Below are 14,102 nucleotides of genomic sequence, written 5' to 3' on the forward strand. Positions count from 1 at the left end.
TGAACGTGTTGAAAGAACCTGAGGTGTAAATGTTGTCCGTGATATTAGTAGCTGCTAGCTGTAGATGTCGCTCTACTGGGGTACTGCTGTATTTTCTTCCTATTTAAGAATCGTGAAAGAAAAATCGGACTTCGGTCACCGGGATTCGCGATCCCAGGTTTCCAACGTTCGTAACCTAAGGCGCTAACCACTGAGCTGCCGTCATCCGTTATTAGTTAGTGTCGAGTGGCGGTATTTGTGCTGTCGAGTGCCGCCACAAACCTATAAAAGACCTCGAAAAAGCCGAATTCTCTCCTTCTGAAATCACTATGTAAACCGCGAATGTTCATGCAAATTTACGAATCTTTATAGACGGAACTAAAGAAACAGAACTTAGATACAGAAAATTCTTCGCTTAATAAGTAATTACGTATAACGAGTACCATAATTTGAATATTTTATATATGTACACGTTCGTACGTGGCGTGCATTCTGCGTGAAATTTGTACATCCTTAAATTTCCCATAAATGTATAAATATCCGCAATCTAGAAATCACGTATAGTAAAGCCCCGTTACGATCATCTGCCGTTTCACAAAACTCTCGCAACTTCCGCGAAAGGCAGGCACTTTGCGAGGCCGGCGTGGATTGCGTGGTACGTCGCGTCGCGTCCGCGAGAATCGGCCGCGCTTCCCTATTTATTTTCTCGCCGCCAATTAATTCGGGCCGCGGTGGCGTGGCGTAGCCCCGCGTGGACCAAGACAAAGCAATCGCGCTCTGGTATCTGCGGTGGCGGGCCGACCGGTCGTTTAATTAGCGAGTATTGTGCAGCGAGAGGGCGACCGCTATCCCTCCACGGTCGGATATCGCATAACAAGATCTTATTCAGCGTTCGCCGCACGGAGGGTTAATGATGCTATCGCCATACAGTGCCAAAGCGATCGCATTACAGATACTATTCCGGCGTATTCGACGTGGACCGCTCGCAAGGAGGCGCATACGACGTCGATATTTCTTTAACGATCGCCGCTGATCCCACGTGGACCAGCAACCACGTTGCTTCTTTCTTCTCTTCGTTTCCTTCTTTGTTTACCTTGTACTCTGTCGTTTCTCCTCGTTCACCCCCTTCGATCTTTTGTTAACGGGCCACGGGAACCTTGTCGTATTACCTGGTAAGGATTTCGCTGCGACTTTGCCCGATTAATCGACGAAAACGATAACGAACAGTCGGACCTTATGAAGATTTTATCGTACCGCAGCCGCGCTGGCTCGCCAGACGGTACATCGTTCTCGAAATTGTAACGTTTGTTCGGTGTGATTCAAGGGTGAATGGTTTGGGGTGATCGAGTATTTCGGTGTGATTCAAGGGTGAATGGTTTGGGGGGATCGAGTATTTCGGCGTGTTTACTGTTAGATTGTGAATTTTTATGTAGTTGTGAGAAATTTAAAAATGCAAAAGTGCGCAAATCGTATATAATATTGATGGCTTACTGTACAGACATTGTACGTCCGCCTTTTGTTGAACGCAACTCTTTATTTTATATGCTAGAAATAGTTCTTGACTGTTTCTTTATGTTATATAAAGATCATATTTATATCTGCTCAATACATTTGCGGAAAATGATATTTTTATCTATTGTATATAGTTTATGTAGAAATATTTTCAAAATCTATGATCCGTCTTTGTAATTTTATATCGGTAAAAAGGATCAATTTGCAATTTTACAGTAGCTATTGGCAAAAATACAATTCAAGAAAGATTTATTTATTTATTAAGTACCATTGAATTTTTAGAATCGTTTCTCTCGAAAACGATAAAAGTCGACGTACAATATTTGATCAGCAAGCCATCAATATGTAAAAATGTAAAAAATATTCAAAATGAACTACTTGTTGTGAGATTTAATTAAGATTTAATTTATTTATATTAATAAAAATATAAAATTGCGTAAAAGTTTGTAGACTAATTATTATTAACAGATAGGTAGAAGTAGTAACATATGTGATAAACAGAAATTTCTTTATATAAACACGGTACCTGCATCGTACGCTTAAGGTATGAATATTCACACGACTAATTACGATAGCCGATGTTGAAACTAATTAAGCAGTAATATCTAGCCGCAAACTGGGCAAGTGTAGTATCTAATACGCAGTTGTAATTAACATCATTATATAACTCTTATAGCGAACGTTACGCTCTTTGACACTAAGACAAAGACATAGGCAAGTGTCATTTAAATGGGAAGAAAAAGAACTTAAACGTACAAATACCGATCTATGTTTAAATATCGATCAACTACATTTCCGTGTTGAAATACCTTTAATCACTTTTAAATTATCTTTGAATATCGCTATAATTCTTAACGCGCTTCAACGAAGCGCTGAACGAAGAACCAAATTAAAACAGGATCCAAAATGAAAATCAATAAACGCCAGTGCTTCTGAGCTGCACCCATAAATTAACCCTAGGAACACAAAAACGCTCGAAGGAAATTACCATTTCTCACAAGATTCGAAATAAAAAAAAAGCGGAAAAAACTCGGGTGCATCTTTACGTTATAGCGAAAGAACGCCATCAATCAGTTGCACTAATTATTCAAAACGCGTTTAACTTATAATTAACCTGCTAATTATATATACCTATATAGCATAAGGTTACGATAATACAGATAGAACGCATGGAAGAACGATTTTTATACGCGTCTTTAGTCTTCTCTGCTTCACGAACGGTCTTTGAATATCTCTTTTTTTCTTCTCTTTCAAACGAAACCACGTGGGCTGGAAACGATTGTTCCAGTCGAAAAGTCCGAGTACGACTGAAAGTTTCGGGGCGTGGGCAATAATTTACGATGCTACGCGGTAACTGTTCGTAAGTACCGACGAAAGCAACGCTAATGTCCTTCTTCGCGTGGCCTGGCTCGCGCGAGCGCGATCCTGGAGGGGAAAAAGGGGATGAAGAAGAGCAAGACCGGCTAGCCAGCCTTTACTACGCATAAATCTGCGGTCTCGCCCGACCTCGACTGGCTTTACTGCTGTTCCACGAAAACCCACACCCCAAAATGCTCGTCGATAGCCCCACCAACCACCGATGTAGGTCTCTGTGTCTCCGGTCTGTGGTCACGAACGTATTGGATCGTTTACGTTAGTTCGTGAGTTATGTAGGCTTTGATCAATCGGTTTTTAAATCCATAAATTTTAACATTGTCACGAAAACCGGTACTTGGAGATAGAGTATTATTAATACTTGATAGGATGGTGCATTGTTAATTTCAAGCTACACAGGAAATTCAATTTAATTTTAAATTTAAACGCGATTCTAAATTAACCTTACGTTTGAATTATTAACCCTTGAGGCGACGAACCAGTCCAATAAAATAGAATACCACGTCTTTCTTTATTACCATATCTTATTCGCGTCTTCTTGAAAGAGCACATTAAGCAATTACGATTTTTATATGCATGAAACTTATCTAGTGAATTTATGTCTTTATTAATATAGAATTAAAAAATTTCATCACAAGATCCAAACACGTACTTTTACATTCTTCAAATAATTTTCATAACGTTCTTTCGAATGTAAATGAGAATGAATTCATTATTCAACAATGCATAGCGAAACTTTGTTGGACCTGTCTCTGAAAGTTGCAGTAATATAAAAAAGTATAGTAGGTATATGTTGACCTCCGTAATTTTTTAGCCTAAAGCTTGTCGAAAAAGTTTAACATAAATCAGATAAAACACTACAAGAAATTTTCACAAAACCCGAATCTGTGGTGTAAAATTCTTTTTAGTATACGTGGAATCAGATGCCAATAAATTAAAAAATGGTATGAATATCAAAATTAGTCAAATTCGTTATCAAAAGACGTGACAGATAGGAGAAAATGTAGTAACTTTATCATATTAAATTGATTAGTATCATAATGTTAAATATATATTCTTTAAATATGTATTCTAACGTCTGGAATGAGATAATAACGCTCAGAAACTTTAATAATTTCGTGACGATTTTCCAAGTATACCTAAGTTTTTATAAGTATTTTGATATTTATGAAAAAAGATGTTCACTTTTTCCTTCGTTCCTTCCAAACCAGAATCTCATATTAGCATACTGAAAGCGAAGAGCAGTTTATCTACAAACATGCAGAAAGTTTCCCAGCCTATCTATGTTAATCATATCTACGCCAAAAGAAGTAAAAATATGCTACGACATTCTTTCACGTAGCAATGCTCGTAGCAAATGTTACACACGTCGATGCATATTGATAGCAGGTGAATGTAAAATGTGACGAAATAAGAGCACACACAGTTGCAACGAAATTAACGCAACAACAAGTGGATAAGACGTTTAAAACGAGTTGAAAATTGCGATATGTAAAACGGCTGGAATCCGGATCGATATCGATGTTCCGCCGCCAGGGAATCCAGACGGGAGTAATCAGACGCTTCCCATCATCTAGTTCGTGCGTTGCAAGAGATCCTCACGGCCCGTTTGCATCTAGTCTCGACGTGAGAAGTTTTGAGTTCCCACAAACGTCGAGAAAACTTGGAAATTGTGCGACCTTCGCGTCGTCAACGTCGAAGAATAGCGCATGCTACGTGTATATACCTTGTCGTCGAAGGAATGAGAACGCGAAGATTGCGATTCTTAATGAAAGTTTCTCTGCGCAACTGTGTATCAGTGGCGAAATGTGTATCAATTTTGTCGTTGATTAACGGAGTGTATCGAACAAGTTGGAAATCAGTATCGTTTATTATAAATCGTTAAACTAGTCGTTCTCTCCCTCGACGATTTTCAGCTCTGATCAGCAGTTGGATGTTCTCGGATCAAATTCTAAGATGAAATATACACGGTAGCAAGTATAGACTAACATTACGGTAAATGGAGGAAGATATATTATCGAGCTAAACTAAATGCTTGTATCTTTGCGAAAATATATTACTTCTAGAATGAAATTCTTTCGATTCAAAAAAATAAATTATATGTCAAATTGTATTTGTCTCTTAGAATATCTTGAAAAAATTATTATATTTCTTACTTGTTTTCGTAATTATAAATTATTTTCTTAGAAACGACTTGTACATTTTAATGTAGTGTAATAGTAAGATACTTATTTCTTAATAAGAAAGATATGTTTCTTACTTATCTACGATATTTGGAATAGCATGAAAACTCGTCACAAAATTATTCTGGAGAAAGATTTATGTGAAGATAAACGAACGAGTATCTCAGATCTATCCTAGCTTTAATATCTCTGTGACAAATTTTATCTGCTTCTTCCTTACGTCATGTTCGCCACATTGCGAACAACACGAATTTCCCATATCCGTGCATCAGCATCACCAATCCCCATGGCACAAACAAGTCGCTGAAGAGGCTAATCCAGGCTCTCGCAACGATGATGATCACGCTACGAGTATCTCTAGACATCGTGCTATCCCATCCAATTCCGTGTTGGATAAAAACGATCATTTATTAACGAAACAAACGCAGGATCGGCTTCTTGCTTCCGTCGTGCCGGCATTATACGTCCAGTTAAGGATCGCGCCGCGGTAAATCCTCTCCAATGATCTTGGATGAACTCGCGGCACACTTGCCGCCCGTTTCCAACGTGTGCCGCGATAAAAAGCTCGTTACGCGTGTAAATCCATCGTGAGTATCCTTCATGAACACGGAAAGGGGAAATGAAACTAGGAAGAAGAGAGAAAGGTAATGTTTGATAAAGACAAAGCGAGAATCCATACCTTTGGAGTTACGACCGTGTAAAGCAACTCTGTACAAGAGGGAAAAAAGGGAAAAGGGGGAAGAAAGAAATGGATAGAAGAAAGAAAGGGAAGAAGATAAGGGAAAACAAGAATGACAGAAGAAAAATGAGAAAGATAAAGAAAGGGGAAATGGACGAAAAAAGGTTGGCAGATAAGGGAAAGGTTAAGGGATGATAAAGAATAAAGGAAATTAATCAATCTCGAAAAATGTGAACTTGGAAAATACTCTGGAACATATCAATGAAAAATTTATATATTTGTATTTGTTGAATACCACCTAGTATTCAGTATCCTGGTGAAAATCTGGAATTTAAAAATTTCTCTCTAAATTACACACACGATTAAACTACTAATGAGAAAACATAGCTATTATCTTGATGTAGCTAGGTAAATATCCTTGATATTTTATGTATTTTCTTAGATTTCTGTTAGTCAACGTAGATACGGGAACTTTCGTGACAATCGATTTTACACCTTAGTTCGATTGCGTTCGTAGAAAGTAGTTACAGGACTTGAAACGAGTCGCGGAAGAACTAGCTTTTGTTATCTACAGTCGTATAAGTTCACAGCTAGATAACAGAGACACTCCTCGTTGTCGATTATCGTGAAAAATGTTTACGTCTCCGATAGTCTTACTCAGAACAAATACCTTACCCCGGTTGAGATATCGGACTGCTTTTTGCGGATTTCTAGTCAACCAGCCGCCTCTGCACACTAGTTTCAACTCACGCAATCATCTCTTACTTCCCTGAAAAACTTCTGCTTTTATCTATTATTAACTATTACTGAAAAAATGACTACAAATTTAGCAACTATTAATAAAAGATACAATCATATAAAAAAAATACAGATGATAGAAAAATCTGATTACAGATTGGAATTCAATGTGGAAAAATACACAAGCATCAAGGCAAATGTTCACTACAAACGTATACTTCAAACGTATACTTCAAAGTTTACGTTCAAAATATTTTGCACATTGAATAATAGTATCTTCGGATAGTTCCAATCAATAACATTTCTAAAGGGTTATCTGAATTGAGCGTCACAACTTTCAACAACTGATAGTGAGAAACGGTCCAGCGTGTTTTCATTTGTTTTTGATAGATTTAATCAGAAAATATAAACAAATCACCATCGAACGCTGTGGACATTTATTGTTACGTAATACAATAGATGCTTAATTTCACGAAGAGGATAAGAGAATAAGGACAATAATCCAGAGACGATTGACAAGCTGAAAAACAATATCATAGGCGACGTTGATGAATTTTAGTTCCAGTTACGTGAAAATACAGTGGAAAAAAGTGTCAAGGATGACACTTGAACGATATTACGTTCCACAATTGACGTCATAAATCTGACTTTATACTAAAGTAAAGAAGTCAGACAAATTTCAAATAATTTGCGTTTTATTTCGATTCGAAGATGTTCATTCTATTTGGATAACCAGAACAGAAATTCCATAAATCTTATCCAGTCATCGACACCGTCGCGCGATTGACTTTGAAATTTATTAATACATTCTCTCTAGAGCTGTTGATTATGTGCAGCCGGCAGCTCGGTTGCAAAGTTCGCGTGGTTGCACTTAGCGAATCCTGGGCCTGAGTTTATGGTCTCATAAATAAGGGAACGTAAAACCAATACGCCGACTTTTTATGCAGCGAACGAAAGCTGCGCGAGTCCTTGCCGCTTTCTCAGCGTCGAAAGGATGTAAGCGGAAACGTGTCTACATATACTCCGAGCTTCTGAACCGAAGCTTATACACGCGCGAACGATCGTCGATAAGCTCGCCTAATTTATCGCCTCTTTTTCCTCGAAGGTTGATGCACCGAGTTGCATCCGTTCGTTTCGTGCACCGATGACTGCTGTCTTTGTGCTGATCGTTTCGAAGATGTATCCTAATGAAAAGACAATGCTAACTCTGCGATCTTGTATTTAAATAGAATTTTATTTATGTTTGTCTCGCTAATGCTCGTTTTATTTTAAATTAATACCAAAACCTATTAAAGTCGACTCAGCGTCCAAAGTAAATTCATCTGAACGATAATCCAACATTTTTATTGTAAATATTATAAATAGACGGATCTTTATGAGGATTATATTGATCTTCAAAATGAACTCCTCGTCCCTGTTACGTATATAGGATATAAATTATATATTAAAAAATAACTAGAGTATTTTCATTTTTAACATTACTTATAGATCAGATCCACCGAGCACTCAATAACTGAATTAAGATCGAACAATAAATTCAGTCAATAAAACTCAACTGAACTACATAAAAATCACCCCAATCCACAACGTAACGAAAGTAGTTTTCATTCAAAATATTACCTACACATAGACCAGATAGAGGTATTGAATATTCGAAAATTAATGTCGGTCAGCTGATCCTAAACTCTGAAACGAAACCATACCTTTGGAAACCACTCCTAAAACTTTTAACGAGAACGGAATGACGAAAAACAGTCTCACATCCCCGAAACTGATCAAAGCGGAAGTAACCTTGAATCTCCTGCGTCCCACCCACTCCAAGGGACGACAAAAATCTGCACCTCGCATCATTGCACAACACTCGCATTACATAACCCCCCGGAGCCTGGAGTATAACTTCATAGTCGGTCCGTGCGTGGAACACCCTGCACCTGCGATCGATCGGCGATACTCCTCCGTGGTGGTCCCCGTTCTCGCATGCGAGGAGTTCCTCGCGGCCTTTTCGAATCCGATAACGCGACGCGCTCCTCTGCACGTGTTCCTGTGGTTCCCTCGCGGACGCATCCTCGTGCGACATAAAACATTCCCCGGCGATATAAATCGGCCGCGCAACGAGATCGATCCTCGTTACCGCATCGCGGCGTAGACAGTCGACGAGCTCGAGGCTTTACCGGTCAAAGGGAAGGGGGTGAGAGAGCAGAGAAGAAGGGCTGGACGGCGCCTTTTGTTTTTGCCCCGTACATCAGATACTAGTCTGTCCGTTATCAACGAGTGGTATCAGGCCCACGGCGAGGATGTAAGTATACGCGGCGAGTTCCACGCCGCGCACTGTGTGTCTCAGATAAGATATCTCCGGGTACGGGGTACCGATGCCTCTGTCCACCGTCCAAGCTCCACCTTCATCGTATTGCTTCGTCCTCTCTGTCCTAAGAACGTGCCAATAAATAACTCGAACCCATCGGTTTTTGCCGATCGTGCCGTTTCACCCTGTGGCACGAACGCGCGAGCTTCGATTCGTGGATCCTCGGTCGGTTTGCTTGGATCGTTTGATAAAAATGAGAATCTTCTTTTTTAGGCTGAGGTGTGAAGTGAACCGGTGTTAAGATGGGCTTTTTTGGAGTACGAAGGTTCTCGTGGATTGTGAGAGGGTGGAAGTAGGTTTCAGACTGTAGGAAGTTTCGGAAAGGTTCTCGCCATCGATTTGATCTATGTACCCGCGGTTGCTGCGGTAAAAAATAAAAGATATTTGTGCATTATTTAGTATTGCATTTACAGTGGCTATTGGTATTATTAAATGGTACCAAACTTAATATGCTTGGAATTGTGCTTGATTAGTATGCAAATGCAATAATAACTACAACGATGTGCAAATACTTTTTCTAATTACTATGCATATATACTAATTGATTAGATTCGAGTATAGTGATTTTCGTATCATTTAGTAGTACTTGCATATGATTACAAAAGTTTGATTCTATGAATATGAAATGTAAAACCTGATAAAGAAAACGCTTCGTTGGAAAATAAGAGAACAATGTACTGTTTACGACGAACAAATATTTTTTGCAGCCAGTGTAAAGTAGTTGCGTAATTTTATTACATGTTTAATTCTTTCACTGTCAAGTACGTACGACGATTTAAAGTTGTAGAAAGTTTGGAAAGATTTAAACTTTTCTTATCAAATATTCATAGATTCTTTAATTAATCTTCAAAATGTAATATGCAATTATCTTCGAGCAATACCAAAACGCTTTGACTATCGATAGAAACAACTATTTGTTACAATATCTAGCGAAGAAAACATTTACAATGAAAACGCTTTGAAATATTCGTTTTCCCGAAGCAAGAGAAGATAGATCGTCAACCATAGCAGGGGCTCCGGGATTACCGTAAAACCCCTGTCGACAATGTCTAACTCAATGTTCCTTTTTTGTGGGTTTTAGCGAAACGTCGGTTTTACAAGCGCCTGACGGACCACGCGATTTTGTGAGGCGGATAATACCAGGGCGGGCTGTTTCGCAGAGCGTGCGACGCTATTAAGAGAGGTCGTTCGTTTGATGTCCTCGAAGTGGTGGACTGCGCGCACGAGCATTCGCGGATCAGCCGGAACAACGAAAATTACGATTGGCCAAGAGAGTCGGTTTAGCAAGTTAAAACATGACTCGCGGCGCGAGAGATCGGAATCGGAGCCAGCCACCCTATATAATCTGTGCTCGGAAATTACAGGATGATGTCTTGCCGGATAAACTCGGCGAAGATGATAATGTTCAGCGGCCATGCAAACGAATGGAAATCGATGTCTTCGAAAAGATGTATCGCTCTCTTTCTTTTCTCCGTTCCTCCTTTTTGCTTCTTTCGAGCTTCTTTTGGAGCTTCTTTCGAGCATCTTCGGCCTCGTCGCCACGCGTACGCGCTCGTGCTAACGAGTGATAACATCGCTATCGATTACGATCCTCGTACGAGGAACGCGTTTAAAAGTAAACGTGGCTGGTTCTGTCTGATTGCGGGGTCATTCACGGATTACCATTTTCCTTCTTAATGTCTTAACGTAACGGCTTCGAATTTTGTCGTCGTACGACGACAAAATTGTCCGCTTGATCAGCGTCAGACACGCCTGATCGGCAATCTCTTATTCTACTTAGGCGGTACTTGGACAGATTGGGTCGTTACATTTTGCCCGGGTAATTGAGGGTTCGAGAAAGAGGTAGTGGTTGTCGTCTTACTTGTAAAGTGCTAACATTTTCTGCGGAATAATGTATGCTGTTGTATGTACGTCTTTATTTAAGTTCGAGAAATGTCGGTTTTAGAGGATCTATAAGGGAATTTCTAAGATATTTAACTTGTTATTTAGAGATTGGGTATGGATAAATCTTAACCCCACTACTGTTTTCAAATTTCTATATTTCAATCTTGCCGTTACTTTAACGAATGAAAGGAGTTTATAACGTTTTGAGAAGATATTTGATATAAAATTAAAGCAAACAAGAAACTATGCGATAAAACTGTTTTTATATTTTATTCGGACTTAACGTTAGAAAACTATAATTGGATCGAGAGATGACAGAAGAAACGTAGTAGGGCTAGTAAATTTAATAAAAATCACCTACACAGAAATTTTAGAAACGTTGCACTATTTCATCTCTACTCTCTTATATAAAAATCTGCGCTATCACCGCTTTATTTAAATGAAAATATCAAACACCTAACATCTAATCCACTAAAAATTCTCTCAGCATTCATCGCGAATCTCAAACTCAGAAACAACTAGCGAGAACTAAAACTTCGTTATAGCACGTTTCCACGCGACTTTTCTACGATCATCCACGAATCAAACACGTCGTGTTCGTCTTGGTAGATCTGCTTGCATAAGCCTGACACGAGGATGCAACCGGTCGAAGAAAACAAACGTGCGTGCACCGATGCAGCGGAAAAAAGGTTGGCGATCCCACGGAGCCACGCGATGCTTCACGCCACGTGCACGTGATCCCGCGACCTTAAGAGCAAGAGCACTATTTCCCGCCGCCGGCGCCGCTGCGCCGACAGATTCTCTTGCCTCTTTCGTGCATGCCGTTGTGTTACAGGACGTGGCACGACACGGGACCGGAGATTAATATTATCTCGCGTGAACCGGCGAGATCGTTTTAGAGTTCCTGCACGTAGAGAGGCTGCCGCTCGACCCTGTCTTGCTTCTTCCATGCTTTGCCCGCTTCCGTTGCGCTCCGCCAAGTTGGAGGCTGTTCAGATCGTTGAGCAGCATCGCAGAATGGAGGGTGGTTTCTCGAGGAATTCGTTTAATTTCTCGCTTTGTAGGATTTTGGTGGTTTGTTTTTGCAGGATGTTAGTGGCTTTAATATTAACTCCCTTTTATACGAAGGATAAAACAGAAACGAAATCCTGTGCAAATTTTTTGTTATTATTTTACTATGTGAAAATTATGTGAAATTATTTTATTCTAAAATATCGTAGATTTTTTAGAATGTTATGGATATTGAAATGTTGAAGTTTAATGTTATATATACTTACTGTTCCGAGTATAAGAGTCACGCAAATTATATTCTGCATTGATGGTAACAGCGATCAGTCATGAATCATATTTTGTGCCCATTTAGAGTTTACTTCTTCTTTTCTATATTTTATTGAAACGCCTTAAATTCCTATGAAGAAATAATTTACAATATTTTGTGCATTATACGTTACAGAATAAATTACAAATAACTTATTACTTTCATACATTATTCTCTTATAAAATTTTAAATACGGTTGCAATCTTAAAGACGGATGATTATATCCATCTTATCTTTTCAACTTACCAACAAAATACAAATTTTCTAATTCTAAATTTTTTCAAATCTGTCACATCAACCTTGAAATTTCCATGAAAGTTATACCACAGAAACATCTCGTTGGTACTGCTACAAGGCTCCACAGCGCTCCTATCAGGCAAACACGATATACTCCCGGTATTATTCAAAACGGTGCTGTAGCGAGCAGCGTGGCTCTTCGAACGTCATTAACATACACCGTTCGCATATGCATATCGCTACCGTGCTTTGTACACGAGAACACTGTACACGCGTGTCGTATGAAAGCACAGCGAGTTCGTACGTGGAACAATAATGTGTACAAAGAGCGATAGGACTACAGAGCCGACAAAAAGTGCCGCTAATATTTCCCGTGTTCGCCTTTGGTGCGTGACGTGCACCCGGCACGGTTTCAGCACGATTTTCTCGGAACGTTCTCTTCCAGCCACTATGAAACAATTTTCGGATCTTCCTCTCAGACGTATATTGTTTCTTGACATGGAAATTTCTTCCCGGAATTTAGATAATGAGACTTGGTTGTTTTAATGAATCGAAAGAGGGTGGCTTTGCTCATCCTTCGTTTTAATACAATTTTAGAGGGGACTAGGATTTGGTACTGACAAGTATTAAATAATTTTAGTAAAGTAGTTGGAGCAAGCTTTGCATGCTGTGTGTTAGATATTTGTTCAAACTTTATAACAGCTTTATTCAAATTAGCGTGTTTAATATTATATATTATACTGCATGAAATGCTATTTATCAATGATAAATACAGAAAAAAATACAAATATTTTCATTCGGGAGCATAGTTTCAGAAGAACTTCGAATGAAGTCAGAAACCGATACGTATCGAAAATAATCACCATGCAAGATGCGTTGATCGGTACGATGCAAATACCAGGATGCAAAAGCAGAGTCTCTTCCATGACCAGTTCTGAACGATTCAAAAATTCGCCACGGGCGATCGACCAAAAACGTGTGGCCCCCGTTCGAGGAGGAGACTCGAATCGAGAGGAACAATGACGAGAGAATGAAAGAGGAAGAGGAAGAATAAAAGTAAGAAGTTGGCTGCGCGAGCGATGCACCAGCATCTGGCGTGTTTAATGTCTTCGCTGATGCGCGAAACGCGTCTGGTCGTATGCTTCAAAGTACCTACAGGGCTTGATCGCGAGCCCAGGGAGTCGATAGTGTTCTCCTGTCGTGGACACCGTGTCGTATCATCGATTTCTTTGTCTCCTGCGCATCCTTCTTTAGCTACTTATTCCTTTCTTCTTTCCTTTTGTTCGTGAAACGTTTATAAGCTAAACTGAATGCCAAAGCGTTAACTTTGAACGCTGTTGTACCTACAAAAAATGGAAAATGGTTAAATTGTTAATAACTATTCACAATTTAAATTGTTATTAATCCTTTCGTTGCTGAATATTTACTCCTGTGATAGGAAGAAGAACAGCTTACTCTATGCTGAGTAAAATTTGTAATTATCAATTGAATTTAATTTAATATAACTCTTACTTTAGATGTGTGAAGATCAAACGATACTCGGATGTCTTGGAAGTCACCTTCCCTCACACGAAATTGTTGAAAATTTTAAAGTGATATTAAATGAGTTTTATGCTTCTAGCTTAATATTTTCGATAATGGAAAATCGATTGATTATACCTTATGCAGGATTCGTAAATTTACGAATTCACTGTGGCGGATTTCATGACTTCATGATCAATTCATGACGCAATTCACAGAATTATTTAGTACGGTTTCTGTAGTGAAAGAATTAATAGACTGCGGATTTTTATGTATTCTTATATTTTTATGAACATAATTAAAGAAATGGAACCT

At 39.0% G+C, this 14,102-nt stretch overlaps 1 protein-coding gene and 1 long non-coding RNA gene across 7 annotated transcripts in view; one reads left to right on the forward strand and one right to left on the reverse strand.

Moving 5' to 3' along the window:
* LOC122574022 overlaps positions 1–14,102 on the forward strand; it is a 379,076-nt gene that overhangs the window by 94,344 nt on the left and 270,630 nt on the right. The gene's annotated exons all lie outside the window — the stretch shown is intronic.
* Positions 10,996–12,442, reverse strand: LOC122574025. Its single transcript, XR_006318871.1, has 3 exons — positions 12,276–12,442; positions 11,989–12,119; positions 10,996–11,859 (listed from the first exon to the last, which is right to left on the reverse strand). It is a non-coding gene; the product is annotated as an uncharacterized LOC122574025 (long non-coding RNA).

The sequence above is a fragment of the Bombus pyrosoma genome, linkage group LG13, assembly GCF_014825855.1.
Source record: "Bombus pyrosoma isolate SC7728 linkage group LG13, ASM1482585v1, whole genome shotgun sequence".
Classification (NCBI taxonomy): domain Eukaryota; kingdom Metazoa; phylum Arthropoda; class Insecta; order Hymenoptera; family Apidae; genus Bombus; species Bombus pyrosoma.